Source organism: Meleagris gallopavo, chromosome 14 (assembly GCF_905368555.1).
Source record: "Meleagris gallopavo chromosome 14, MGAL_WU_HG_1.1, whole genome shotgun sequence".
In the NCBI taxonomy this organism is placed as follows: Eukaryota; Metazoa; Chordata; class Aves; order Galliformes; family Phasianidae; genus Meleagris; species Meleagris gallopavo.
Window position 1 is genome coordinate 11,970,989 of NC_139417.1, and position 26,347 is coordinate 11,997,335.

The following is a 26,347-nucleotide window of genomic DNA, read 5'->3' on the forward strand; positions in this document are numbered from 1 at the left end:
CTGTGTAGTATTGTGCTTATTGTTTGACACTTGCAAACCCAAAGAAGGGGGGGAAGATGTTGTGGTGAAACTAATGAAAATTAAGTAGATGCATTTAAAGAGAATTAGTTAAACTGTGTTTAACCTAAGTGTGAACGATCATTCAGAATTAGTGAAGTATTCATTTGCTATGATTTACTTTGAAAGTGGATTAAGGTAAATTGAATTAAGGCCTCTTTAATTCTAAATAGAAACATCTACATAGAAATGCAATTTAACTGATCTGTTCTGAGAGTTAATTTGAATAATATATCCAGGCCTGCAAAAGCCATATGGGGCAGGGTCTCAGTTTGAAGGATCAGATTTGCTTATAGGGCGGGCACTGGTGTTGAAGGATTGTTAGAAAGTGTTCTCCTTCCCAAGCCATGGAGGGCACTCAGACATCATGGAGCATTTACAAGCAGCTCTGCCTGGGCACTGCAGCTTCTGGCACAGCTTTCAGAGCCGTGGCTCAGTGGCCCTCCCATTGGTAAGGACTAACATGGCAATGGCTGCTAGTCCATGGGACTGTCACTTAAAACCTCAGATGGAACTTCAGAAAAGAGACTTTTTAGAGTTACTCAAAAAATCAGCAATTTTTTAACAAACAAATTGCAAAGAGGTTATCATTAACTCTTTCTGGTTCCAGATCACAGTGTAAATGCTTGCTTTTTTTGTCCAAAATTTTCTGTGCATTCCAACCCGAAAAGGAGCATGCAGATGTAGTGTCTGTACTGCTGCAGATTGATATATTCCTCCGTTCCAGCCTCCCCACCCCCCAAAGACTACACTTGTCTTAATTTCCTCTCAATTACACTCAGGCATTAACTAATACTGACTAACTACAGCCCAAAATAATTATTGCTATCTGTTCCCTTTGTAAATATAACTTCAGCACTGAGCTAGAAGAATAATGGCATATTTACAGAAGGCAGCTAATTAAATTGAGCTTCAATTGCTTTCAGTTTGCCAGAAGGAGCCATTTTCACAGCAAAAAATGTGTGCAAGCCTGCATGCTTACCAGGAACAACTTGGTATAACATAATTCAGAGTTCCCAAGACAAAAATTCAGTTCAAGACAAATTTACACTGGCAATAAAAATCTCATTAAGGAAGATATGAAGATCTCTCTACTACACCACGACAGTTAAAAGAGGTTATCATTTTTTTCAGTTTATTTAAGGAACAGTATATATTTCATTGTTCCAGAGCAGCTGTAATTGCAAGTGTCTTTCAAATGCTGCTTGCAGTAATGCATTTGTCTTCTGTCTGTAACTTCAGAACTAGCCTCTTGATGTGTCTTCATTAGGAAGAACTCCAGCAGAAGATGCTGGAGTTTCCAAGCTCTTCAGTGTTCAGTTTTTCCTAATTTTTCCACCCTTAGCTCCTCCACTTTGGAAATTCTCTCTTGCCCCAACGATTCAACCAACTGCAGAGATTTTCTGTGATCGCAATTTGTCTCCAAATGTTTGCACCCTCTTTTGTTCCTTTGAGATGAAACCGTTCACGATAATTACAGAGCAGCAGTCCTTGACAAATCAAAGTTTGAAGGAACTATTCTTGTCAGAGCCCATTACCAGTCCCCAGGGCCCTTTCTGTTTTGGGAAAAAAAAACAAATAAACCAAAAATAAGGGGATTGTTTCAGATTTTTTTTTTCTCTTTGTAATGAAGAATTGTGTGTTTCTCGTCCCACTGTTCAAACAAAGCCTGGTGCAGAGATTATTTACAGTCTTCTCCATTGCAATAGTTCACCGAGCTGCTGGATTGAAAGCTGATTTTCTTCCCTTGTCTGCATATCATTCCTGAATTTGTTTTAATCTGTTGGAAGCAATAGTTTGGCAGATATCAGCACTTTTCCCATGTTTAATTAATTCCTTTAATTTTCTGGTAAATGAGAATAATAGGGCTTAATTTTGCTTTTTATGTAAAATTGATTGGTAATTATGGAGATCACAGGAGATTTGGCTTTACAAACCAAAATTAAGTGACCTCTCAGTGAGGATGACTTGGCATGTCTCCTTCACTTGTCCTGTGAAAGCAGAGATGGCATGGAAGCAGATGTCACCAAGCTGCCTCTAGGTTACAGGAAGATGAAATATGGAAATATGTTACTTAAAAATATATTACCTGAATGGAAACTAGTACAAATTTCAAGAATTAAACATAACCCACTGTACTAAGACCATTTCTACCAGTTCCTTGCTGGATATGATGCTGTTTTCTTTTACTTATCAAGAAGTGACACTGCCATGTCTCAGAGGGCTGGGGAAAAATCAGATAAATCGATTATAAGAACACTTGAGCTTGAAAAGCAGAGTTGGGGTTGAGGCTATGTGGCTTCAGCTTCTGTTTCTGCCACAGATGACTTCTTTGTACTCTAACAAATTACTTGTTTCTTCCTCTTCCTGCAACATCAAGTTTATAATACTCTTGGTCTCCTTTGGCTCATTTGAGTGTCAATGCTCAGTGGAAAATGGTGTAACAGAGCCAGGCTGGAGACCTCTATGTGCTGCTGAAACAGAGATGGTGAATTGTATCATAAGACATGAACCAGCATCTGGTGGCTTGTGGTTGTCTCTAGTGGCCTCAGGAGCTGGTGGGACAGAGATGCCTCAGGTGACCTCTTTCTGTTCCATTTTTGATGAAATTGGGTTGAATATTATGAAAAATTTCTTCTCAGAAAATGTGGGGCGAGGTTGCCCAGGAAGGTGGTGAAGTCACTGTCCCTGGCAGTGTTCAAAGAAAGGGTGGATGTGGCACTGAGGAAGATTGTTTAGTGGTATAGTGCTGATGGGTTGATGATTGGAACGGATGATCCTAGTATTCTTTCCAACCTTAATGATTCTGTGATTATAAATCTGGGCTTAAGTTTGGATAGTGAACAAACAGGAGCAGAACTGCACCTTCCTCTCTGCGGAGAGCCCAGGACTGGGCTGGTCTCCACTGGCCCACAGCTGCCACCTGAGTTGATGCCACCCCCGTACTGTCCCCTGATTGAGAGTGTTTGGTTGTACCAAGGCTGAGGGGATGAGATGGGGCAGGCTGAGCACAGAAAGAGGAAAGAGCTTTTGTTGACTTCTGTCAGAAATACCACGTATATTTGCAGGGATGGGACAAGCTACAGGGACTTCTTTGAATTTAGCTTCAAAATCTAATTTCAAAGGCAACTACTTGCAAATTTCCAACTTCTTTTAGTCTTAATGTTGAAAGCCACTCACATTCCCCCAGTGGCAGTGCTCAGCAGGCCTTGAAATTATTTCCAGAATGGATCTTAAGTTTCAAAAGAGGAGAAACATGAGGAAAAAAACAATCTAGATTCTCCTCAGCGATGCTACATCAATACTTGGCTGATCTGTATAATGCTAAGCATAGTGAAGCAGAGCTGAGCTACCAGTTGCTAGCTAACGAGAGGATTAGCTATGCCTGTGGATGGGCTGGCATAACTTAAGCAAGAGGGCAAACGTACAGAAAGTCTGACTCTGACTCTGAGGGACGGAGATGCTGCTTTTCCCCTGAAGAGCATTGGCTGCACAAACAGCGGGCAGGAAAGCAGAGTGAAAGCAGTTGTTTGGCTGCGGCTTCAGGAGAGTTTTTATAGTGAGTCAGTGCAGCTTTGCTTAATATTTGTTACTACTAATAATTGTATTTATATTCTTGGCCAGCCCAAGTACTTAGAGGTGTATATGTGATAATCAAATTCAATCAGAATGTATTCACAAGCTCTCGAGTAGGATCCATTTAACAAATCACATCCTCCAAGGAGAGCTGGAGAGCAGGGAAATCAAAGGCAGTGACAACAAAGAGCTTTCAAATCCAGGAAACAGTGCAGTGTTGCCTTCTATTGATCTGGGAAGAGACTGGGTGAGAGCCCTGCCAGCCCTGCCTGGGTGCGGGAGGGGACAGGAGCAATGTTGAGCAGTCAGCTGCCATGACCTCCATTTCATGGTTTTGCCCAGAGTCAGTATTGGCCAATGAGACAGGGTCATCTTGTGAACTCTTCATAGACTTAGAGTGTCTTAGATTGGAAGGACCTTAAAGATCATCCATTTCCAACCTCCTTGCTACGAGCAAGGCCGCCCCCCACCAGCTCAGGCTGCCCAGGGCCCCATCTATGGCCTTGAGCACCTCCAAGGATGGGCACCCACAGCCTCACTGCCCTGAGTACAGAATTTCTCTCTAAGATCTAACCTGTATTTCCCCTCTTTATTTTAAAGCCATTCCTCTTAACCCTTCTCTGTACCAGTACAATCCTGTATTTTCTGTGGCTTTCATATGACTCAAAAGGAAAGCAGCTATTTTGGAGGAATCTTAGTTGTTACAATAGCTGGGAGAGCAAACTACTTAATCCTGTGCTTAAATGTTTACATTTAACGTTTGTTTAAAAATTTTCTGTTTGTGTTGAAATACAAAGCATTGCCATCCCACCATAGAAGATGAGCAATATTTCCATCTTTTTAAATACTGAAGAAAAATGTTTGCTGGTTCTTTCTGCCTTTTCTGCATGGTGTTTGACAATTTTTCCATCCTTATCTAATATGAAATCTGCAAACTTGCTAGGATTTAATGTCATGCTATTATATTAAATTTCCATATTTTTATTATTCTACAAGTCAAAGAACTTCCATTGATTCCTTTTGGTTCCTTTTTGAAATAGTCTGCTCTCCCTTGTTGCTGATTTATGCTCTTTGAGATCAGAGCTGCTATTTTTCCCTTTGTGATTGAATTTTTAAATTGTTTTTACAGCTCTCATTAAACTGCATATATTTTCCTTTTTAACGGAAGAAGCCTTCTTTCATGATTGTAGACTCTTATTTATTTATTTATTTGTGCCTCCCAGATATTATTTGCTCACACTTTATTTGCCTTAGTAGCATTCTGGGTTGCTGTTTTGTTGGGTCTCTTTTTTCAGAGCACCAGCAGTCAACGCTAATGGTTGAGATTGTATCTGCACAAAAAGAATGAAATGTGGTTGTGAAGCTGTGATGAATATTTAGGTTGGCGATTTGTTCTTTTTATCTATTTTTTCACCCAGGGAGATTGACTGCCGAACCACCCTCCTGCAACTGCTATATTTTTTGGTTAGAAAATCCCAGCTTCTAAAGCATTTCCCGAAGTTGGGCCCCTGTGGTAATGTAACTCCTTCAGAATATTATGGGAGGTGTATTTTAGCGGGTCTGGAGGGCTGTCAGAGTGATGACTCTTAATGCACTGTGGTAGCCTATGCTAACTGGGTCTTAAATTTATAGACAAGTCTATAATTCTGTTTTCTTTGTGTTCAGGAGGCTAACACGGCAGTTTGAGTCAGGGAAGAACAGAAACTATGTCTATGGGTGTATTGATACAGGTGTGAAAGATGCATGTTCAGTAGAAGACCCAAGCAAGCTAAGAAAGGAGGACTGTCTGGAAGCACACTGAGATACTTAGCTGCTGTCTGATGTTGTCACGTTTTCCTTAGTAGACCATCAGCTGCTCCAGAGAAACGAGCAGAGCCTGAAGCTTCAAATACCAAAATGTGGTGAGCTGAGACCTGGGATACTGCTGCCTGGAGGGGATGGGCTGGGGCTGTGCAGAGCACAGCTGGATTGGCTCTGCTCCTTTCTCACAGCAACAGGAGCCATGAATCACAGAATCATTAAGGCTGGAAAAGAGCACTAAGATGATCATCAAGTCCAACCGTCAACTCATCACCACTATGCCCAATAAGCTATGTACCTCAGTGCTGCACTGACTGTTTTCTTGATTGGCTGTGATTTAAAAATCTTCTCTATGGAGTGGTGGGCGCTGGTTTAAGCATGTAGGTATTGATCAACTGTGGGAGCTGGTGGTGATTCCTCAAGACAATCATATCTCTTTGCCTGAGGAGTCAGTAGAACAATCAGATTTTGGCTTCAGAGAAATCTTCACTGGCTTGAACAAGTGAGACATCCACATTGCTTATTCTGTGCTTTTCTGTGCTTATTGGCTGTTAATTTAGCATTTGACAATGAAGCTGGGAAGAGATTATATTATTTTCCCTTTTCACATTTTTTCTATAAATTTATTCTTCATGGCCCTGCAGAAACCAAGTTTTTCTCCTATTGTTCTTGTTATTGGCATTATACACAGATAAAACAATCTAAGAGAGTATTTTTCCTAGTTAGGCAGAGCAGAGATACGATGTACCATGGGCGCATCTGTCAACATGATGTCCCTGCCTGTCTTTATTTTTGCAGTTTGCTTGTGGTCCATTTAAAATTAGATTACAACTGATTGGTTCCTGCATTCAAACTACTTCACGCAACACTCCATCCACTGGCATATTAAGCAAAGCTGAGGCAACTGGAAAGCCTAAGGGATCAATTCCAAATATCACTGTGTAATAAAAACCATATTTCCTTAATTTTTTATTGATTCAGCACTCATTCTCCTGTAATGCTGCTGTGGTAATATTAAAACTCAGTGACTGACAGTGGCATCACATGGAAGGGATTTAAATAGTGCAAGAGAAGAAAGCAGGCTTTGTTTTTGGAACCATTTGGTTCAAACTGGCCCAGAGGATCTCCCTTACAGGGAGAGAATACACTCTGCACCTTTTACCCTTTGAAATAAATCCTCTGTATTTCTGTCAGCCCTCTACCTGCCTATGAAGTCAACAGGTTTCTTGCTGCTGGCTCTGCTGGGTGCAGCCTGAAGACCTCAAAGGTGAGCATGAATATTTGGTTTGCACGTAGAAGCAGGGTTATTTGTGTACGGGAGGGTCCTGATGTTTGTTCACATGCATTGTGATACACAATGTAAAACACATGAAAAAGAGCAGTCCTATGAATTGCTAGGAGATTGGTAATTAATATTTGCAAAATGTGTGCTCCTTGCAGAGGATCTCACGAGGTTTGGAAGCACAGAGCCTGTCAGTGAGGTGAGAGCTGAGTGTTGAGCTCCCTGGAGGGCCTGGAAATCCTGGCCTGCCTGTGGGGAGTGGGTTGAAATTGTGTTATGTGCTGTGAACCTCCAGAGCCTGCAGTGCTGTGCTGATGAGAGACATTGCTCAGCTTCTGCTGCCCGTGAGGCTTGTGACTGGGGAAGCACAAATGAAGGAAGTGGTTAAAAATGAAATAAAACTGGTAAGAAGATGTATGGGGGCTCCAGAGGCTGGATGCTAACTGGGTTTCTCTGTCAAGACAAGTTAATCTGCTCTCGTAGACATCCCCAAACCATAAAGAAGCCATGGCCCAGGGTCCGTGTCTGGCCTGGGAGATGGTAATGGGAGCAGCCTGCTGAGAGGTCTGGCAGATGGTATTTCATGTTGGAGGAGGCATAAATCTGCAGTGTTTATGTCCAAAACTTGAAAACAAAACCCAGGGCAAGTTTGATCAAAATTACCCAGGCTGCGATGTGCCCAGAACAGCCACAAAAACTGAACTTGGATTAATGTGCACGTGGCCCAAAACTGCTCAGTGCCATTTATGGCAGATATGAAGGCAGCCCATATATGAAGTTGACGCCAAGTGACCATTTCATTGGCTGTGCCCATTCTGTGCTCGCTGTCAATGCCGGATGCTGACTACAAGTGACAAAAGGTGGCTCAGCCCTCGCCTCACAACATCCCACAGCTGGGAGCTGCTTCTGATCCACAGCTCCGGACTTGTGTTGGTTCTATTGATACTGAATGAATACTGAGTGGGCCTCTAAGATAAAGTCATTATTTAGGAGCTCATTAGAGTACTGGCCTTGAAAAAAATTTCCCACTGCTAATAACCTCTTCCATCACTGTGTCAAGGATTGCAGCTTCCTCCTTCCCCTAGAAGGCAGCTTGGGCAAAAACAAGTCATTGGGTTCCCGGTGTAGGATCTTGGAGCTGTGGCTGGCAACCAGGGAGGTTTTCCACTCCTCCCCCTGGGAGCCCACCTTCCCTCCAGCTGCTGTATAAAGACCCGCTGCAGCTTAAATAAATACTAATGTGCACTAATGGCATTTAATCCTCTTCGAACCGTAATTTACAGTATCAGATTATTATCATAATATCTGATATACAGTTCTTAATGCTTTATTGTTATCCCATTACAGGGAGGTTCTGCTGGCACTGCATATTGTCTATTTCTCTTACAAATGTTCTACAGAAGCCTTATTAATTATTAGTCTCATAAAACACCTGTTAATGTTACCATTTTAATAAATCTCTTTCTTAATTAAATTAGGTTGTTCTGATAGTAATCCTCTAATGTCCACTGCCTTTCTGTTCTCTTCAGTCTGATTGTACAGTGGGAAGCAGTGCTCAATTATAATTGATGTAGGCCATAATTCAGAACCAAATTATAACATATAAAGCCATATGATCTTTGAGGAATATAATAGATCTCCACAAGAAAGTGTCATTTGGATTGATTAGTGCTGTTTCTAGAGTCTTGTTAGAGGTGAGAAAAGGCTTAATTCAATAGGATCTTTTTTTTCATTTTTTTCTTTTTCTTGAATTCACACACTCTATTCCCTCCTTGATGCACAGTCCCTAAATCAGATGCTGTGCTGTGCTCACAACACTTTCCCACTTGCGTGTATCAATTCTACAGCTGACTTTTTTTTTTTTTAAATTTCATAAAGGCAGACTACATGATGATTTTATTTAATGATTTAATAAAACTTTTCCTCCTGAGATAGGTGCAAGAAATCTTGCTGATCTATTACTGCTGCTACCCAAGCATGAAAGTATGGTTATATACGATATAGCAATACTGAAGCCATAAGCAAAAAAATTAAAAGTGCATCAGAACGATGGCTTTACCCTGGTTGGAAGGTGACTGGGCACCAGGAAGAGTTCCAACCCCAGGGCAAACATGCTGCTCAGTTGGGTCCAGGTCAGTTCTTCTCTGTAGGGTATGCTGTGAGGGAAACCTGTACTGGGGACCACGCTGGTGCTCACCCCACTCACATTCCCCTGTGTCTGGGTACCTCATGGCCTTGACTGCTTCTTCTCAGCTTTGTGAATGGAGATGTGCTATAGGATTAGTGAGGGTTGTTTATCCTTGGGATACCCTAAAGCAAAGAGCTGGTGAGATCCTTTTCCCAGACTTATTTTGTGACTGGGGAAAGCCTCTTTACACTGTTTTGCTGCCAGGCTCCCCTCCCATCACACTCACTTGCTTTCCCCACAGCAGCTACAGTCATTTATTGCCTAGAAAAGCAACACAGCAAAATGTTATGTGTCGTTTTAGTTGATTTTAGTATAATTCATTAGCTTGCATTTGCAGCAGTTCCTCCTCGGGGCCTCCCTGGCCCAGCTCCCTCCTTTCCCAGTTCTCCCACTTGATGAGGGCTTCAGTATTTGGCCCCAGGAAGCCACTGCTGGCTGCTCCTTGGCCCATTTCATCAGATGGGTCCCATCTCTCCCATTAACAAACAGAGTCCCATGGCTGCAATTTCTGAATCATGTAGGAACAAACAAAAAAGGTCTTATGGCTTCTTTCCTAGGTGATGTGGCACTGTTAAAATGGAAACCTGTTACTTTCTTCTTTTTAAAATTGAGTTACACATCAGAACTATTTTGAAGAGAAAAAGCTGTGAGTTTCATGTGGAAGATGCTGACGTGAAATGTTTTCATTTTTTAAAATGGATTTGGATTATTTGCTTAATGTATTCCCCCCCAGTGGGATCTTTTATTGGTCCCCACACTCTTTGATGATAGCTTATTGATACCATGTACTTTTGATGACATGATATAGTGGACATGGTGGTGATGGGTTGATGGTTGTTCTGGATGATCTTAGTGGTCTTCTTCAACCTTAATTATTGTATGATCAGTTTTGATTGCTTGTTTGCTCAACTTCAGATCTGTTGGATTTGGAGTTCCCCCTCCTGCCTCTAGTGAACTGTACAGCCAAGCAGAGGCTGAGGGAAAGATAACAGTGAGGGCTTCAGTGTCATGTCACTGTAAACCAGAAAGAGTTGGAAATCTACTGAAAGCATCTGTGGAAAATGGGCTTCTAAAGGAGCAGGTGTGACACAGGTAATTTGCAAGTCCTTGAAAGCTCCATGAACAACATAAAGACCTGCTTCGGCCCATATAACCAAACTGTGAGCTTTTTTGATAGCACTTTACCAGTGCTTAATCTGCAGCCATTGCTTGTGGTAGGGCTGCAGGAACTGGGAGGAACAGATCCTGCAGCCACAGAGTGCGTTAGAGCCTTTGCTCTTGGTGTCCACACTTGATCTTCCTGTGGGAAAGAGACGATGCCCTTTTCTCCATCCCCTCCTGGCCCTGAGCGGAAGATCCCCCATTCACATACACACAATGAGGTAATTGACAGCAGTTTCCTGGAGCTGAATGCTGCCTGCCCTGGGTCAGCGTCAGCTCTTCCATCTTGCCTTTGCTATCTGATAGGAACTTCCAGTGTGGCACTGGGAGGGATGTGGTTCTTCAGATGATGAGCCTGTGTTGCTAAGAGACGGCTTCTGGAGGAGCAACAGTCATTAACTTGTTGGGAATGGATAAGAAACCGTGAATTAAAGTAATTTGAAAACACTTCTACCTTCATACATTAATTGCAAGCAGAGGGAAGTTATCCTGAGATCTGGGTTGTTCTGATTGCTCTTGCAGTGTGGCTGTCCTAATGGGTTTTTTGCAGATATTTTATAGTGGGGCTGCAGCACTGGGAGAGTACTGTTGTCCTCACTGCCTCTCTGGGTGCATTTTAACCTGTGCAGAGTGTGACAGAGCCCAGTGTCAACTCAGTGCTGCCTCTGCTCTATCCACAGAGAGGCATGGGGCTATTAACCAGTTAAACGTGGTGATGCTTACAAGCAGCGTGTGGTCCAGCCTTACCAAACTTTAGGAGATGATGAAGCGTGTCTGTTCTTGGTAGAGAGAGATGATGCAATAGGAGATAATTCATTAGTTATTTTGGTTTCAGAGCATTTTGTGGGAAGTTGCTGCAGGATGTCTCTGCAGGGAGAGGACAGCAGGGAACGAAGTCAGCCCTGTCCCAGGCACTCTCTTCTTTGTGTCAACAATAATTCTTTGGACCATTTAACAGCACAGATTCACAAGAAGCAACTTCTGTCGTGATAGGGCTGATCCTGCCCAGTAGCACCTTCCTCTGCTTCGTTCCAGGGTGCTGTGATGGGATGTACCAGAAAACCTGTGTGATTTCTCTCCATTTAGGTCGAGCAGAAAGAACATTCTGTAAGAGAAGTGGGCCTCAGCAGAACTGAATGGCTCAAAGAATGGGTCCTATCAAGGCTGATAATCTTCTCCAGCGATAGCGCAGTGGATTATACAGCTATTGGATGTGGAGAGTGTGCTGACCTTAATCTCCCTTAACTCTGGTTTTCTCTCCCATCAGATAATAATAGAGAAATTACAACATGTGCCATAGAAGATTACACTTTGCAGATGGCTGATACAAAAATCAGAGACAATGCTAAAACAATTTAAAAACCCACAAATAAACCAGTGCATTCAGCTTCTTTGTGAGGCTGTGGCTAAGGAAACTGAGCCAGTCGGCCTGAAATGCACAATATCAATGTAAGCAGATCTTATTAAGATTCTGTGTGGCTGTTAAAGCATCCTCAGCCATTGCTTCCAGCTTAGCATCGCTGCTAATGGGGAAGAGAGGGAGGGATTAGTTTAGACTACTTTGAGGCAGCACAGATACATGCAGGAAGCATCCTCTCTTGCTTGAACTTGTTTTTTGCTGACCTGCTATGCGATGAGAAGAGTGCCAAAAATACAGAAGAGTTGGCACGTAAAATCCGTGTCTATCTACAGTGTCAAGGCTAAAAAAAAGTCCTGAATGAGCCTTAGAGAGTCAACAAATCACTGAAATAGCAGCAAAAGAAGGAAGTTCAGCATGAGTTCAGCTCATTAAAATTCCCTCTAATGTATGCTCCTGAAAGCCAGTGGGCTGAGCGTGATCCTGGTGAGAGAGGAAGGATGCATGTGTACTTGTACACAAGTAGAAAATGGACAAGGTTGATGTGACCGACCTTCAGCATTGAATCCTTATTGTTGCTGACATCTGAGATGGGCACGTGGAAAGAAAAGGTCAGTGATGCTACTCTTAGCTGGAGGTGGTAAGAAATCAGAGCTCTGCACATCTCGCTTGGGCAAATCCACACCTGTGTGCAGGAGTGTGTGGCATACCATACAATCACAGAATCATTAAGGTTGTGAAAGACCACTGACATCATTTAGTCCAACTAGATCACTAATGTTGCCCACTAAACCATGTTTGTACCACATATCCACATTTCTTGAACACATCCAGGGATGATGATAATACTGCTTCCCTGGGAAGCCTGTTCCAGTGCCTAACCACTCTTTTGGAGAAGATTTTCCTAATATCCAAAATGAACCTTCCCTGGCACAAATTACGGCCATTCCCTCTCATCCATATTGATGATGTGGGCTTCTTCTAGTATTAACATGAGGCCCCAAGGGGGATGACAACTGGGTGAAAGAATGGCCATGATGGAGTGCGAATGTAATGGTTCATTTAGAAAGTATGCTTTATAAATGGCAATATTTGGTTAAAAAATAGATGATGCCTATGAATGAAACCATTCGTTTTCCATTCTTCCATGCAGACAATGTGGGAAAAAGAAGACTTGAGCCTCCTGTGTGTACCTTATGCACATTTCTCATCAACTCCAGTGGGAGCTGTGCTGAGGAAGTGCAAAACAGGGCTGGTGACTTGATTTCCATTTATTCAATAGTTCTGAGATTGAAAACGATAGAGACTGGGCAGAAGAAATAACAGGGGCATCTCATATCCATGCATCGCTTCATTAAACATCTGAAAAAGGCAATGAAAAAGCAGAGATCGTAGAATAAGATTTTCAGACAGCAGAATGATAGCATAAAAGACTCTGTCCTCTGTTTGTACAATGCACATAGTCACAGAAATAAGGGCAGCAAACTATCTTACTGTATAATAGACAAGAATTTTCATAGTTGCTATTTTGAATGCACAGAAAGTAGAAAACTGCTTTACACAAGAGAGTCACTTGTTAGCTTTGGATGTGTGATATGAGAATGTGTAACTGAGATAAAAAATCACGTGGTCTTATCCTTCTTGACATGAGGTATTTGCATTCAGAAGCTCAAGAAGTTACACTGAGCAGCTAAGAAATATACATCAACATATTGTAATGCTAACTGACATTGTGTGCAGGAAAATTAGTCTTTGCAAAACTTATTTGCATTTGTTGCAGCTTTAAGTAGAAAATACTTGATCAAGCTTTGCCCCCTGAAATAGTAAACTAAAAGTAATGAGACCACAGATTTCTGCAAAACTCCTGGAAAGTGTGATGGTTCCCAAAGGCAGGGATTGCTTTTCTGACCTTGCAGAGAGGTGGCTATGGAAAGCAGAGGGGTCCTCCCATTTTCAGACCCGTCCTTTGGAAGTTGTGTAATTCAGCCTCTCATTCCCTCCTTCCTGAGTCTGAGTGATGGTGATGGTGCAATCCTGTGATTCATTAAACCTAAAGGGCCCAAGTCTGAGGGGTTTCTGTTTCTCCTTGATGATTGCTCTTTTTGCTTGTGAAGAGGTTGATGTAGAAAGAAAGCTCCCTTTGTGTGTGGGTAATTTGTCTTTTAGCTCAGCTCCAGTACCACCTCGATGGTCTCTAGGCATGATGGGCATGCTCTAAATACTTTCCTGACGGTGGGTAACACTAACTTGTACTTCAACACTATGGTGACTGGTTGGTTTGTTAGTTTTTGAGGTTTGTCTTTTTGTTTTAGGAAAAAAAGGAGCGTGTGTTGTGACTTGTGCTAGCTAAGCTTACTCCTGCCCACCTGTTATCTGCCTGGCACAGATCTGCTGAGACAGGTCAAGCACAATGGGACTGGAGAGGGATTCCCTGGGTGCACCCAGCCTTGTAGTGGGTCCCTGCTGTTGGTGCATCTGGGTATCTGGCTAAGGAAGTGATGAGCACATCTCAGTTCCTGCACTGGTGTCCAACCTCATGGCCCAGTGCTGCTGCTGGAAAGCAGCACATATCACAGCCACAGCGAGGCTGCAACCTCCACAGTCCAGATGCATTACAGCTGAAAGAGGGAGCTGTGCTCCCTAATGGACACACGTCAGGTTTTTGAGGATCTACCATCTTCTCCTGATTATCCTTGTGTCAAGGAGCACTGTGCTCACTGCTGAACACAAGCAGAGGCTCTTCTGAACTGTGGTGTGATTTTGTCTGTGCCCACTGCTTGGTGCTGGCAGGATGAAATGGAAGGCAGCAAGAGGGATGGAGAGTAAATGAGCAGTGTGAGGAGCCTGAGCTGAATTTTGGGATGGCAATTAGTGTTGCTGGTGGCTCTGAGAAGTGTAAGGAGTTGTGCTTTCTTCTTTTATCTGTGTGATGCTGGGGGAACACCAGGCAACTCCCTCTTGATCCGTCTCTCACTGAAATGTTTTTCTGGGGAAGGAGTGCTTCTTTATCAAGAAGAAGCAATAAACTGAGTACTGCGAGGTGGGACAACCAACTCCTATGTTTCCTGCTGATGCAGGAGAGGAAGGCAAGGGCATTGCAGGAAGATATCATAGCCCCACAGGTACTGTAGCCCTTATGGGAGGGTACCCCATAGGGACATGGCCTGGGGATACAACCCCTACTCCCAGCTGGGCTTCGCTGCACATAACCCGTCACTAACACAAATTGCACACACATGGAAGGGAAATGATTCAGGTTGATTCTAAAGGTGTGTGGTTTTTTTTGTTTTTTGTTTTTTTTAATATTGTCTGAAACATGAGTATCTAATATCTCATTTTTTTTTTTTTTTAATGAGCTTGGTTAAAACAAAATGGAAAAGGGTGGCTCTTTTCCTGTGATACGAAGTCAGTTTTTGAAAGATGCAGTTATAAGTAATTTTGCTTTAAAATTAGATTTCAAATGGTGTCCCCCAAATGCTAAGAGAATGACAAAATTTTTGTATATATATGTACGTATGTATGGATGTCCGACTTGGACAACACAACTGTTCAATAACATTTCAAAATACTTGTCTGAATCTAGATCTGCATATTCTAGAAGAAAAGATTCCTTTCTTAAAAAAAAAAATCACTGAGGTCTCCATTGGCATCGCCTCTGGTTCTGCCCTTGTGGCAGGAGGGAGGTTAGTTCCTATCCTCCCAATATATTTATTTATTTATTTTTATTTTAATAAGTGAAACTTATGCATAGTGTGAACACACCAAAAAGCACATGCCCTATTGAATTTTCAGAGATAAGTATTTTAAATCCAGTCTTTCCCAAACCTCCAGACATGCATTATTTACAATGGAGAATAATAATGTAACAAAGCTGTATTGTATTAAAATTGTTCCATAAAATATTACGATTATCATTTTTTGTGGCTTGACTTAAGGTGCACAGTTTATATAAAACAATATGAATTATTTTATGTTACAAAAAATTATTCAGTGTGGGCTCTGTGTATTACAGTTATTAATCTTTCTATTTAAATGCAAATTTTTCCTTTCAACGGAGAGCTAAAGATACTTTTTATATAACTAATAAAACACAACTTTGATCTTCTGATCCCTTATCAGGGAGATGGTTTTCTCAGTTGTGCTTGGGACGTCTCTGCCTGAACATGGTGTTCTGTTACAGCAAGAATGCTTTCTTCATAAATACACTGAAAAATGTTTTCTGCTAAAAATGAAATATTTGTACAGCAAGGTATTACTTGGAAAAATTCTCAATTGCTTTGTTTTTGTACTGAGAGAGAAGAGCCAAAACAGTAATGTCGTTTTTGTTGGGAGATGTGATGAAGGAGGGTGGTTTATCCTTAGAAAGTCTTTGAGTCCCAGTGGATTTGCTCCTTTGAGAAACTTGATATCAAGGCTTCTTTGAGTAGGTTGGTGTCAGCCTTAATGGGACCTGGTGGAATGGCTCAGTCCTGGGAGTCAGACTGGGTGGTCGGAGCTCATCCTCATCCAGCCACGGTTGAAGAACCATCAGACTTCTCCATTGCCAAAATATCTGTGCTAGTAAGCTTCATGTTGGCTGCACAATACTGTACTGTTTGAGGGACATAGATGCAGTTTGCTCCCTGTGAGGATTATAGACTTCTGGTTGGTCTCCTCTTTGCTTTCCAGGGCTGCAGAAGGTGGGAGAAATGGCGTAGTCAAACTAGAAGGAGGCTTCCAGTGTTTGATCCCCAGGAGCTGCCACAAGCAGATGTTTGCACAGGTCTTACCATACGTGCAAGAATGCAGTGATGCTCAAGGAGAGAATTAACTCATAGCTATCAGACAGCTCAAAGCAGAAATTGTGTCATTTATATGATTTTAGGCTAATTTCTGCCAGTCTTGTTCTGATAAGTACTGCTATTACTCTGAGCAGCTCCAAGGAGGGCTTCCTTAATGAGGTTTCTGGGCCTGACTTCCAGCTACCAGAGCTACCAAAGGATGTTGAAAGCAGTAGGGCACCTCCATCTTCCAGCTTTGCCTAAGCACAGACTGCCTGTTGCATGTCCTAAGGAACGTTGTGTCCTGCAGCTGGGATCTTTCTCATTTTCTCTCAGGTTCTGTGTGGGCATGTTGTCCTCTGTCTGCTGAACACCTCCAGTCTCCTTGTTAGTCTTGGTCTGAGTAACCCAAAGTGGGAGCTTGGCTGCTTCAGCCAGTGGAAATATGTGTAATTGAAGAGGCTAAAGCAGGGAGCAGTGTTATAATTAGCTGGCCATATTAGGCATTTTACAATTCTGACACCTCACAAGAGTGGAAGTTTAATGAGGATGGAGAGAGGCTCAAAAGCAATCCATTTTCCTGGTAAAGAGTGTAATGAAGGTGTGAAATGATGCACAGCTAACTAAACCTGCCTGTAATAGCCTCTCTGTTATAATGTAGTGACCTGACAGACATTAGAAAAAACAGGACAGTGTGCATGTATGTGTGTGTGTATATATTATGTATATTCCTTTCCTTACAGTGGCAGGTATAATACAGCTTCACATGCAGGTCAGATGTGAAAATATGTAAAGAGCTACTTAGAAACCGAAGTGTTCATTTACAATGAGCGCAGCCCAAGGAATGTGCTGCAGAACTGTGTCTTACAGAGGATGTTTGGGGGATATATGGCTCAGAAACAGCCCAGGCTGGGCCAGCTCTGCTGTGGCACAGTGTGGGTCTGTGAGGTCTGTGACCCACTTGCAGTGGCTGCAGAAAACCAAAGTGCATTCCCTGCAGATCTGCCAAGATGGAGAATTAGCATAAAGGTGTTTTCTGACTGTTTGCTTGAGATGCTGCTGCATCTCAGATCGTTAGTTTAAAATTAAGTGGTAGCAACTGTAAGCAGTGTACTTTGTATGGTGAAACCCTGTAGCATGTCACTGTGATCACATCTCTTTGCCTTCATTTGTTAGTAATGCATCAGATTAAGGTGGGTGCAGAGGGAACTGGAATGAGCATGGCACCTATGCAGCTTCTGATGGCACGTGGGAGCAAGCAGCTCCCTGAGGGGCCCTTTGCACCTGATGGTGCTTTGCTGTGCAGCAGGAGGTACTGGAACAGGCTGTCTAGGGAATGGTGGAGTCACTGTCTCTGGAGGCAGTCAGGAACCGTGGAGATGTTGGACTTGGTGATCTTAGAGATATTTTCCAACCTCAGTGATTCAATGATTCCATTCTAGGAGCCCACCTGCTGGTGGGAGCAGCAGCCTGCTGGGCAGGGGGCTGATGGCCAGAGCTCTTGTAAACATCAAGCATGGAGGTGAAGTATGAAAATCGGGATAAACACATGGTTAATTGTGATCAGGATGTAAATTCCTGAGCCAGTAAATTCTATCTCACGCAATTAGTTCTATGCTGTTTCCCCTACTTGTCAGCACTTGCATGATATGGCTGAGTTTCCACATAACTGCCTGTGGGAGATGGTGGAGGTTTGTCAAGTGCAATGGCAGAGCATCAGCACTCCGGCCCTCCTGCAGGGAGCACTGCATCCTGATGGGTGGCTCCTCTCAGGAACACCCGAATCCTATAGGAAAGAGACTTCACTGGAACAGACTGCCCAGGGAGGTTGTGCAGTCTCCTTCTCTTGTGCGACCTGGTGTAGGGAACCTGCTTTGGCAGGGGGGTTGGACTCGATGATCTCTGGAGGTCCCTTCCAACCCCTACAATTCTGTGATTCTGTGATTCTTGTAAAGATCTCCATTGCATTATTTATGGTAAACAACACTTGTGTTTCCCTACTGTGTGTATGCTCTAGAGGCTTGCCGTTGCTTGTGCTCAAATTTGTTTTTGTTTGGTGTGTCACAGGACTTGGAGCGATGCAGTTTTGGCAAAATATGTGGGAAGACTGTAAACACCACTTAAGCTTTCTTACATACTCCATATCTTCTCCAATATATTTAAATGATCCAGCCATGCAGTTGCAGCACATCTATTAATACAAGATAATACAAAGATGTAATTGTTTTGTGGGCTCACTTAAGTTATATTTTTATGAAGAGAACAAGAGGATCCCCTGGGACACTCTTGTACAAATAACAAAGACAGGAGCTCAATTAGTGAAAGAAGAGAAAGGAAAGGTGAGGCATGAATAATAGAGCATAACTCAACAGGCATATTAGTTTGTAAAATATACTGTTTCTTATACATTAAAAGGCTGTGCTGAGGAGTGAAGCTTTCCCTATGGCAGTTTTCTAAACTGAGGTTGTCAGAATTTTTTTTGCAGTTTTCTGACTCGAGACAAGAAAAGTCGATTCCCTAATTCTAAATTGATGGAGATGTCACTTTGATACTTCTACTTACTTTTTTCATTTCAGAAGGAGCAGAAATTGTCCAGAATTATTTCTTCATTTCATGTGCCCTTGGGATTCCAACAAGGAGTGTTATTTTTTGCCCGTATGATTTTAGATTAGTGTTTTTCAGGTGGGGATATATAAAAGTATGAGCCTCGACAGTTGACCAGAAAGTAAAGAAAATCAAGAAGTGAGTCTACAGAAATAAACCTAATCCCTATCCTTTTTCCTCAGAAGCCAACAGCGTATTTCCAACAAGGTGAGACTGGATAACAAAATGCTGCACTCTGGCCCGTGCCTGCAGAGCTCTTTGGTATTGTGACTTCTGAAGCCCTTGATGCCTTTGCTAGAACAAAGCCCTGGTTTCCTTTCTGATCTCCTGAGAAAGCCTAAGGGCTAGCAGGGCCGTTTGCGGCGCGTGCGATACGGGCTCTGCACTGAGTTCAGAGACTTGAGAGGCTGATTTCATGCGGCTTCACAGGCTTTAATCCTGCTCTCGTGGTAGTTCTCTCTCAGGGACTGCCGAGGGTCCATACTGGCCGGCGGTCCCATGAGGAAAGTGCATCTCTGGGGAGCACAGTGAATAATCCCCTGAAAAGTGGTGCCTAAGAAGAAAGGAAATTATCGGCATGTGTGTCATTCCCATCAAAAGAGCTTCTCCATCAGCTGGTTCAAAGTGGTTGTCACTGTAACCTCTGTCAGTCACTGTTCCCATGTATTATGTAGGGCTTAGTGGTGAAACTACTTCAGAGCAAGTGTGAAAATACATATTTTGCAAATTGACTTTTCACCAGCTCTACAGAGAAAACTGAGGAGGATGCTGACGCAAGCTGAGTACGGTTTGTAAAGGACCTTTTCCAGGATGGAGTCGGAGTGGTCAGCACCAGCTCATGGCCTAGTAGAAGGCATGGGGCAGTGAGATTCAGATGAATTCAGCAGAGTTTCATTGCAATCTCAGCATCCTGCTGCCATGGGAAGAGAAAAGATATTTTCAGAGCAAAGGTTATCTTCATATAGTGTCTTGAAAGAATGCATGAATGTGTCCCATTCTGAAACAGCGGTTTGTTTCTCAATTACCTTTATGTTCTTGCATGGAATTGGAAATTATGCAATTCCTTTGACCTCCTAAATCGCTATTATATTGCTAAATGTGTCAAAGCTGGAGTTGCTTTTTTTTTTTCTTTTTCCTGTCACCAAAAATTGACATTGCCCCTGCTGCAAAGATGCTGTGAGCCAGGGTTTGGAATGGGCTTATTTTGATTAGAGTTGGTAAACAATTCTAGCATTTTTATCAGTATTTTGCCAACGTTGCCGTTGGGTTTGCAGGCACAAGAACACAGCCCTGTTCTCTGTTTGAACAATAATTGTGCTGGCTCCCTGTGCGGGCAAACCCAGAAAGCAGTCTTGAAACTTCGTTTTAGAACATTATATGCTGCTTGTCTGAAGTCGGCACGCAGAAGTGAACCAGCAGAAGCAGCCTTCCTTCGTTTAATAGTTTGAGAGCCTCACAATGTTTCAGTTTATATTATTCTAGAGATAAAAATCTTTAAATACTGAAGGAGCATACAGCATACAAGCATTCTATTGACAGTTTTCTGTGCTATCATAACCATGGATTCATCTGCTTGTCCTTATGTTAGCAATTTAATTTTAATCCATGGCAATAATGAAAAATTGCATTACTAGGGAAAAACAAACTCTCCATAGCCTGCCTGCATTCCTGATAGTTTTAGGGAAGGGAGCTGCATTTTGTGTTGACAATAACAGACTATCTTTAGGTCTTATGTGAACATCTATGAGCAAGAAAAATAGGTTTGCTAATGTACTGTCAACCAGAGGAAAATAGACGGTTTGTATTGTGTAGCTCTTGTGTCCCAGTGCATATCTGAACCATCTGTGCCCTCGGTGCTTTTTCCCTGCAATTTGCCACAAGGAAGGCTGCTCGGGGTGGTTGTCCTCTGATGTGGCTGAACGGTAGGGCATAGTGTGGACAGGGAAGAGCATTTGGCAAAGGTGGCTTGGGTAATTTATATCTCAAATGGTACTCCTTGACCCATGGGAAAACGTGCTTCTTTTGGGGGTCTGGTGTGGGTGCCTTCCAAGGAGCAAAGGCACATCCTGGGGCTCTATCGCAGATTTTCACCATCACAGTGCCACTGTAGACACAGACCTGTTGAAAACTGGGAATAATTCAAAATCTGAAGCTATTCAGATAAGAGACCAGACTTGAGTAAGTGCTCGAGAGTATTATAAAAGAATAATTTGGATTCCATTTTTTCATAATTTCATTTCTCTATATATACACTACTCAAAAACCCTACAAAATGGAACACAGAATGAGATTTCTTTCCCTTAGTTTATTTTTTTCTCAACTCTTGCAAAGAATCTTCTATTACAATTTTGAGGTTTATTAAAAATAATAATAATCCTAGGGGAAATGTGTACTCTTCTTTATGAAACTACATAGGACACATTCTTGTGAGATGCTCACACTACTCCCACACACACCTTCCTACGTATGAGGTAAATTAAGAATGTCACTATCTTTAATGCCAGAAGTATTTTCATCTTCCACTGCAAATATGCGGTGATGTATCTGGAATAGCACTATCAGGGGAAGAAATCTTTACTTGAACAGGATTTAGCAGTTAGTGTTCCTTTTCTCCATACACTTAGTATTTTATCCATAAGGGGTATTTTTCATCAGTGAGATCATGTTGGCTGCAGGTAAAAAGAGAAAGAAAATCTACTGTAGAATCATTAAGATTGGGAAATACCTTTAAGATCATCTAGTCCTACCATCCACCTGCCACCAATATTACTTACTAAACCATATCCCTAATTACTACCTCTCCCCTTTCCTTTAAGACATCCAGGAATGGTGACTCCAGTGCTTCCCAGGGCAGCCTGTTCCAATGCCTCACCGCTCTTTCTGAGAAGAAATGGTTTCTTTATATCTAAAAATGTTCTTTGTCCATGCTGGTGGCCTGGTTCAGAGCCTTGCAGAGTTCAAGAGATGCCAACCATAGACACTGTGCTTGCTGGCGTGATGGTGGGTGCTGGGAGCTCATCCATCACATGAACATTGTCTTCACCAATTGGGTCTGTGCCAAACTGCTGGCTGCAGCGGGGCAGCAGAAGGGAGGAGAGACTTGGGAGCCAACCCTGTGTCTGTGCTCCTGCCTCCGTGACTAATTGCTCTGAAATTTGCACGGGTAATAGCTCTTGCTCTTCCTAATACCACTTACTGGGTTAGCATTTAAAAAGGATGTCTTTTCTTGTCGTTAAAAGTACTAGATGCAAATGGAGAAGCAGATAGCTATGCCTTGCTTAATAATTAAAATAGTGCCACAAATTTCAAGGAGTGAAGTCAGGCTCCAGAGACTGCCTGATCCCATGTCCAACTTGCAGCACAGGACAGAAATTCACCCAGTGCTCCGCTCCTCTGTGGGAACATACAAATTAGAAATTTCAAGGGCTGTTGAACATTGTGAATTTCCACTGTGGATCAGCACAAACTTATTTGGCATAGGAGATGTGGTAACTGTGATACATTGGGGAAGTTCATAGTGTGCAATGGCCCTAAAACTCACCCTTCCTCCTCTGGTATGCAGAGACCCAGTGTTAAGATGTATTTAATACAAAGCAGGTAGGATAGCAGCTGATGCGAGCAGTTTTCTTGTCTCTTGTTGCTTTTTCATTATTCATCTTAGGATCATCTCCTTTGCTATTTATATTCAACATAAATAATAATTAAACATGGGGGCAGAGGTGTGATGGTGTGAACGTGAAGGAAAAACTCCACGTCCCTGAAGGGGAACCAAGCCATAAAACTAACGGGGACCAGAGGAGACTGGGAAACACAGTTCATTGCAAGAGCTTGCTGGAGAGCAGGAAGGCATTAACGTGTAAGTGCTACTCTTAAGTGGCTAGAATATAGTGATTAAAGTGCTCTCGCTGTGTGATCTTGGGCTTCTTGCTCTTTCTGCTCCTCAATTAATTTCCTCTTTCATTTATGTATTAATAAAAACAAATCACCTACTTCATAGGAGGTGAGGGGTTTCATTCATTTATGTTTGCAAACAGCCTGGAGATCTGAGGAACGGAGGAAGAAGCTACAGAAGCCGGTATATAGTGCATGAAAGATATATGACAAGATTTTATTCCTTGGCAGTCTGATAAATTGGCATTTTTGTAAGGCTTTTTCCTTTCCTAAGTTTCTTTTTTTCTGATGCTGTCAAATAAGGCACAACTTTTGGTTCCAGTGTGATGTGTAAATGAATGGCTACACTTTGATTTTGGAACAGTGGGTACCTTTGTTTCAGCCTTCTTTCTTACATGAGCGTATGGGGAAGAATGCTGGTCAGTGACCATTGTGTTGTCTGTCAGCAGATCATATGTTTAAAACTGTGCTGCTGTTAAAAATTGTTCAATTGTTCCATTTTTAAGGAGCAAACATGGATTTATTTCCTGGAGTGAAGATCTGCTTTCTTTTGTTTCCAGTAAGATAGCTGCTGCAGAGCTTATCCTGCGTGAGACCAAGTTGTACAGACAGGGACTTTCCTGATAGATACATAGAGTTGGTTGATCTCTTCAATCAAAAATTATGTTTTGCTCTCAAATTCAGATTTTTAATATTTTCCTATGAAAAAGAACTTGATCAAGATCTTGCAGTCTAGAGAGCTGACGGGCTGTAGCTGGCCAGATGTTTCCTATGTGTCTGAAGTTTTGTATGGTATTCAATGAAGGCTGACACACACATTTGAGAGGAAAAAATGTGCTATCAGTGGATAGCACTAACATCTTCTCAATGAGTAATGCAAACAAAAATGACATTCCTTCCTACCTGTACAAACCAGTCCCAGGATGGAAGCAACATTAAAAGCCAGAATCTCTCCTCTTGTAATGTCTAATAGCAGTGTCTAATTCAGGATGTTCAAAGCTATTTCCCTTAAGGTTACCCTGTGATGTGGAACATGTTTTGCACAGGCGATGCTATGAGAGCAGCTCAGCACACTTCGGTATGCGGTGAGCTCCTCGGTCAGGGTTCCCCTTGGAGTTCCTCAGCAGGCAGTAAGTATGTGTCATCCTTTGAGTCATCTCTTACCTTTAAAGCAGCATTCCTCCATGAAAGATGTTTTGTTTTCAGTTCTTAAAGCTCTACACAGAGCATTGCATTTCACAGTCCCGTGATACGCATTTTTGAAGGGGGAGTGGGTTGAGGGAAGAAGACGAGAGCTGCCTTTGGGTCTTTCTGTCTGTGGTGTGCAGGTTCACACCTTGTCTGTGGTGTTACCTTCTCATCAGTGGTTTTCTCTGTGCCCTTCTCCAGTTTGCTTCTCCCAGAGATTTTTAGATGTAGTCACTGCCCTCTCAGACTGAGCAGACAAATGAGAGCTTAAATTTTTCCTGGGTATTTGCAGCTTGCCTCTTAAATCCCTCCTCTCACCCCCGTTTCCCACCTTGGACTAAAGCTCAGGGTTGTGATCTTGTCTTGCTTTTGAATACTGGGGCTTCGTGTTTCCCTTGTGCTTCTCCTGGGCTCCCCCTGAGGTGGAAACCTTCAAGAGGTCAGGGAAATGAGGAACCATCTGCTTTCGTAGCTTGGCAACTCATTCTGGGGTGGGATTTCCATGTTTTCTCAGCAGCTGGCATCTAAATCTTACTGGACGCTGCCAGGCCCAAGTCCCTGGGTATCCCAAAGTGGTGGGGCCATCAGGGCCCAGGTCCGGTGAATGCTTTGTGTAAAGTCTTCCTGCTGATGAGGCCATCCGTGCAGTTCCAGAAATTCTGAACTAATTGCATAAGAGGTGAAGCTCCTGTATGGCAATGATCGATTTGGCTTCAAGCCCTGCAGAGCAGACAGCAGCTGATGAAAACCAAAGCCCAGGCATGTGATTGCAGATCCTTAATCCAGCTAAAATACCATGATGCTTGACTCATTAGAAAAAAGGCCATGAAACACCTCTCTCTGGGTTATTCCTTGCTGTGTCCAGTGAAATATTGGGAGTTTGGCCAAGTATTCCTCTTTCTCTGGTGAAAGGCTGTGCTTTCCTTTCTGTCTTGGAAACACTCATAGACTTGGAATGAACTCCAGGACTGACTATTTGAGGTCTCTGTACTGATAGCTCTCATTAAAATTCATCTATAAGGAGAAGTGAGAAAATGCCATCATTTCTATGCATGTGGCTTAATTTTCTCTACTTGTTGTCTGCACCCTATGGGTAGTGAATGAAGTGTTCCTACAGGATGACTTGGTTTTTACAGAGATATCTCTATCCCAGCGCTCTTCTCTTTCTTGTCCTTCTCAGTTCAGCATAGATCCCAGCAGAACAGACTAATCTTGCCTTTCACAGCTGCACTTCAGATGGAGGATGGAGTAAAAGGGGTTTGGTTGGCATTTGCAGACTAGAGATGACTGATGTTTCCCTGTAGCTGACAATACTGCCTCTTGTTTCACCAAGGAACATCAGAGCAGCTTGGCGAAAACCAGCCGAGCGTCATCAGTGATTTGTTGTGGTCATTAGCACAGCATGCAGTCCTGCAGCCGTGGGCTCCTGATGGTGTGCAGCACTGTGGGGTGCTGCCTGCAGGGATCTGGGCTCCCCTGGGGCACCCACCTGCAGTGGCTCTGTCTGCACCGATCACTGTTAAATGTCAATAAGAGCCTATGAAGGAGAGACCAGGGGAAATGGAAATGGCAGCTCAGTGGGCAGTGACAGATAGTGTGCTGGGGCACACTGGAGAATGACTGATGGATTTATTTAGGGCTCAGTTCAGTAAAGATTCAGTTGCACGGAGCTTTGGCTTAGCGTGGGATGGGGGAGATGCTAGGAATCCAGTACTCTAAGCCTTTCCCAGCAAACACTATTAATCCCTTGTATGGTATCACAGCCAGCCCCATGCTGGCCCTTTGCCTTGCCGCCAAGCTCAGTTGCTGTGAGATTTTTAGGTGCTGCAACAACACAGAGGAGATTTTGGTACACAGGGTTTGTGGGCTCTGGACCCAACCCAACCTCATGGTAATCATTTTGGAGAGCTGCAGGCTTGTAGTGTAAGCTCTGCTTACTTTTCAGCTTTTGCTGGCAGCAGCAGAGGTGGAGTGGTGCTGGGGCAACTCATGTAGGACCAGTACCTCATTACTAATCTAGGGAACCTCTTTTGCCCCACTGCTAATAGAGACAGCAAGACAAAAGCTGACCACACCCTGCAAACATCTGCTGTGATGTAGCCCGTACTCCATGCTCAACCTTTGCTATGCATCCTCTGCATCCAGAATGCATGTCTGCTGTTGTCCATCACAGTAGGAATTGCCAGGCGTAATCAAACAAGTGCACCCTCTGGGGAGCCTTTCTGGGATGTGGGTTGGCACCAGCTGCTTCCCATGGAGGTGTGAAAGGGTCCTGGCAGAGAGCTCTGCAATGTCTGCAGGGATGTTGTGCCCTGGCATTGGTATTTGGCTGGGAGATCAGCCTTGTCTCATGTGAAAATACTGCAAAGCAAACTCAGACACAACGGGGACTCTGCTGTCCCTCAGGGCTTCCTCCTTCTTCCTCTGCCAACACATTTGCTGGGTGAACTCCACACTGCATGAGTCCTTGTAGCTGAGAGAGG

General features: G+C 43.0%; 1 long non-coding RNA gene across 1 annotated transcript in view; it reads left to right on the plus strand.

Annotated features, from left to right (window-relative positions):
* The window catches only part of LOC116217177 (uncharacterized), a 130,353-nt gene that overhangs the window by 64,372 nt on the left and 39,634 nt on the right, over positions 1 to 26,347 (plus strand). The window contains exon 9 of the long non-coding RNA XR_014886304.1: positions 12,575 to 12,676. This is a non-coding gene — a long non-coding RNA (uncharacterized LOC116217177). The remainder of the gene's footprint in view (positions 1 to 12,574; positions 12,677 to 26,347) is intronic.